Below are 4,084 nucleotides of genomic sequence, written 5' to 3' on the forward strand. Positions count from 1 at the left end.
CAAACTTAACACCACTTCTGTGGCACTACGGACTTCCCATCCCGCGGGGGGTGTATGAATATGATAAATGTGCCCATTCTTCTTCCGCTACTGGCCTGGGACGACACACAAACAGTTCGCAGTCAACCGACCGAGTGGAACAAATGGGAATGCACTTGTAAATCGGCCTCGAAAACTCCGACCTCGTGCAGTCCTCACAGACGCTGTGCTGAGATGCCGCAATCCTACAATCGTTAATGGAAGCACTCTGCCCATCTTTTCTCTCTCTCTCTCTCTCTCTCTCTCTCTCTCTCTCTGTCTCTCTCTCTCTCTCTCTCTCAAACTAAGATACGGAATGCATCGTGCTACAGGGAAGCTGTAACCGATGCGATGCTCTAATCTGCGAAGGATCGGCGGGAATTAAAACCCAAAACAGGGGAACCTCTCCAGACGGGGTCCAGACCCCGCACTAAGAACGTGTGCACGGTGCATACCAGTCAGCCCGAAAGCAGACTCATAAAACTGTCTAGCACTCGACACGCAACGCATCGGGCTCCCACCAACACCAGCAGCAGCAGCATCAGTACAGGGTGCGTCTATTTTAAACGTTGAATAACTTTGTAATTTTTCAGCCGATTTTAACAAATGGGACAGTTGCTGAAACTTCAAACTATGCTATTTTAGTAATGCATTACTTCACGTTAAAAGAGTGAACTGAAATTGTCACACTTTACATTGAAAAAAAATCAGTCAATAGTGAAAGCTGCGATCGTGCAATGTAATGTGCATCCTCGTTCCTCGCATGGTTCTATTTGCAAAATAAGGTTTTTGGCAAACAAATTGAAGCCTGTGAAACAACTTAGATTAAATATTCGAGCCGAAATCGCCAAAATAAATCCCTAAATGTTGTGAAAACAATTTAAAATGCACGAAGAAGAGCCTCTAATTTTGTATGCGCGAATGAAGGCGGTCGATTTGGCCGATATCATATTTTGAGTATGTGCACAATAGATGGCATAGAATAACCTAAAAAAAACTGGTTTTATTTAAAAAAAATCGCCCAAAAAATTACCGAGCTATTCAACGTTAAAATAGGGCCCATCCTGATGGCGCACCCTGTAGCGGCCCGCACGTTTTCGCAACTGATTGAGTGGCCCACAGGGAGCCTTGGGGGGGGGGCGGGGGTGGACGAGGAAACGGGTGGTTTGCATTTACATAAACTAAATATTTCAACATCCGTTTTATTGCTGGAAAATTCAAATTTAATCATGCTTTAATTTGTTCCTTCGCTCCACCAAACTTCCACGGGAGCTTTTAGTCAGATCCCACTCCACTCTACCGGGCAACCCTGACACCGGAGCGGTCCAAGCGCAGACAATATGGCGTATTGCATCGTGCCGCCCGCGTATGTGTCTCGAGAGTGAATCGTTCCAGCCCTCCGCTCGGCTCGGCCCGGAAGTACCTCCTCGGGGAACTTTTTATACACATCCTCAATTAAAAATACTTAAGTACCTGTCTTCCGCATACACCCAGGACCCCAGGTCCCAGCTTAATGGCTCAATCGATCCCAGACCGCTTTGTCTGGCAGGACGAAGACCGGTAGTGTTTAAAATGAATTCCGCATTGGTGGCCCGAGAATGATGCAACCCCTTTCTGCCCACTTCTGGCGCATATCGGGGTACTTCATCTGGGTTTTCCCGGCTGCTCCGCTCCGAAAATGGGACCAGATTCTCTGGCACTTGGGATTCTCATTTCTCTCTCTCTCGAGGCCACCAGCCTCTTTGTCAACCACGTAGAGAGAACCACGGTTTTCCCGGTTTTCCAATTAATCGTCTCCAAATCGCATACGACCGTTCTTCGGCGTAATTTTCTCTTGCACAGGGATTGCGCGGGCAGTTGGCGTGCAAGCGGAGGTTTCCGAGGTGGTAGCCCCCCCCCCCCCCCCCCCCTCCCTGTCCAAGTGACCAGGTGTCTGACAAAAGGAACCTAATTAACAATTCTATTACCGGCCATTACCCGGGGGGGGGGGGGGGGGGGGGCGGCGATTCCCGAAAAAGCCAAAAGCCGCAGCTGGGGCCCTGCTGCCGTCCTGACGTCCTGGCGGCGCTTGGTTGGTTGGGGTTTTCTTCCGGGTTCAGGCTGCCGACAGCTTCCGGAACCGCGTGTCCAACTAATTGCGTTACCGGACCCGGACCACTTGAACTCGGTGCACGCGGTCTCCTGGTGTGTGTGCCATTCAATAAGTGAATGAGTATTGAGTATTGAGGCCGGAAAGGGGGGGGGGGGGGGGGGGGTCCTTGTCTTTTCGAAGCAACATTTGCAGCCACGCGCGACGGCGACGTTTCTTGTGCTGTTATTATTTTGTCCTTCGAATAGTTAGCTAGCAGGATCCGCCAGCGCGCTCTCTCTCTCTCTCTCTCTCTCTCTCTCTCTCTCTCTCTCTCTCTCTCTCTCTCTCTCTCTCTCTCTCTCGTAGCAGCAACGGCAACGTGAAATCGGCTGTCCAGTCGCGAACTCGGACACGGCCTGTAATTAAGCCTCGGCATGACAGGTTTTGATTTAAACCTTTTAGCTCGCCCTAGCAGCACGGCGCCATCATACTCCCTAGCTCCCATCCCCCCTCGCAAAACGCTCTTTGTGAGCGCCTGGCCCTTTATGTCAAGATATGCGCGCCGCTTCGCAGTTCAATGGTCCGCAACACAAAGAGTGTTTTGTAAAACTATTTAATTCAATTGGGGTGCTAAGGAAGATAGACACAAAGAGAGAGAGAGAGAGAGAGAGAGAGAGAGAGAGAGAAAGAGGTGGTGAGGAGGGGGCTTCCTTCAGTTAGTATCCCTGCTCCATCTGTCCTCCTTACTATTATGACGATGTCTAGCGGAAGCTCATACATCTCCTTCAGCTTCCTGTCGGCATGTTTCTTCCGCATTCTTTCTTCCACGGCGATTGAGGAGAGAGAGAGAGAAAGAGAGAGAGAGAGAGAGGGGGAGATAGAGGAAGAGTCTTTAATTAATCACTGTCCACTCATATCAGGATCCACGCTCTGGATGGGTGGTGGAAGGGAAGAGGTTTTGGTTTCGTTACTTCTTCTCATCCCCTGTCACCACCCTCAACTTCTTCCTACCCTAGCTACCGAGCGAATGCAGCAGGCTCGTCTCATGTGGGTGACCTCCTTCGACCAAAAGGATCAAAGGACCAAAAGGACGCACTAAACGGGTTGGTAACTCTAATTCGCAGCCACCTCCTACTTCTTCTCTTTCTTTCTCTCGTTCTTTCTCTCTCTCTCTCTTTTTAGATGGTTCGCAACAACTTATCGCTTAATCCACCAAATAAATTCCACACATCATTAATAAATGTCGTCCTGTTCCGATGTTTCTCCGTAAATCCCCCCCCCCCCCCCCGACCCTCTTCCCGGGTTCCCAACCGTGCACAGGCGATGAAGATGGATGGTAACCGACAACGGTACCGACCGCCGGCACGGGTCGCCCCTGGCCCACTTGGGCCACTTACGGTATCCGGAGAGAGAGAGAGAACGAGGCAATTAATTTATGGACAAGTCATTAGAAATAAAAATGTTAGTGTTACGAAGGACGAGAATTTGTCTCGCATGCGGCAGACTAGACGCCAAGAAAGGGGGGGGGGGGGGGGGGGGGGGGGGCAGCCCCATAACTGTACTGCCGAAATACCGTTTCCGGGCAAGCCACGGTCCATTGTTGTCGCGCCAACGCTAATGGTTTCGCCGCGGTCACCCACCCCCCCCCCCCACCCGGGCGAGCACGCAATGTGTTATGATACGCCCTGGCGCGAGTCCCGGTGCCGTGCCATTGAACCCTTTGCCTGCCTGCCTTTGTTTGTTGTTTTTTTGGGGGGATGGGCGTTGATCTTTGGCCGCCCCGTTTGGCGTTCGCAGAATCAGAATCCGAGAATTCCTGGAACCGCCTGGGAACTGGGCGCCCGGGGTCCATCTGCAGCTTCCCGCGGTGTGGCACGCGGTGGTGAGGCGTGTGTGGCCTTGAAAATCAATCACGCGACTTCCGACCGGCGGGGCTTAATAGGCGTAAAATTAGATTGTGCTTTACATCCCAGGCCCCAGTCTGGTGGTGGTGGT

This window comes from Anopheles aquasalis, chromosome Y, assembly GCF_943734665.1.
Source record: "Anopheles aquasalis chromosome Y, idAnoAquaMG_Q_19, whole genome shotgun sequence".
Taxonomy (NCBI): Eukaryota; Metazoa; Arthropoda; class Insecta; order Diptera; family Culicidae; genus Anopheles; species Anopheles aquasalis.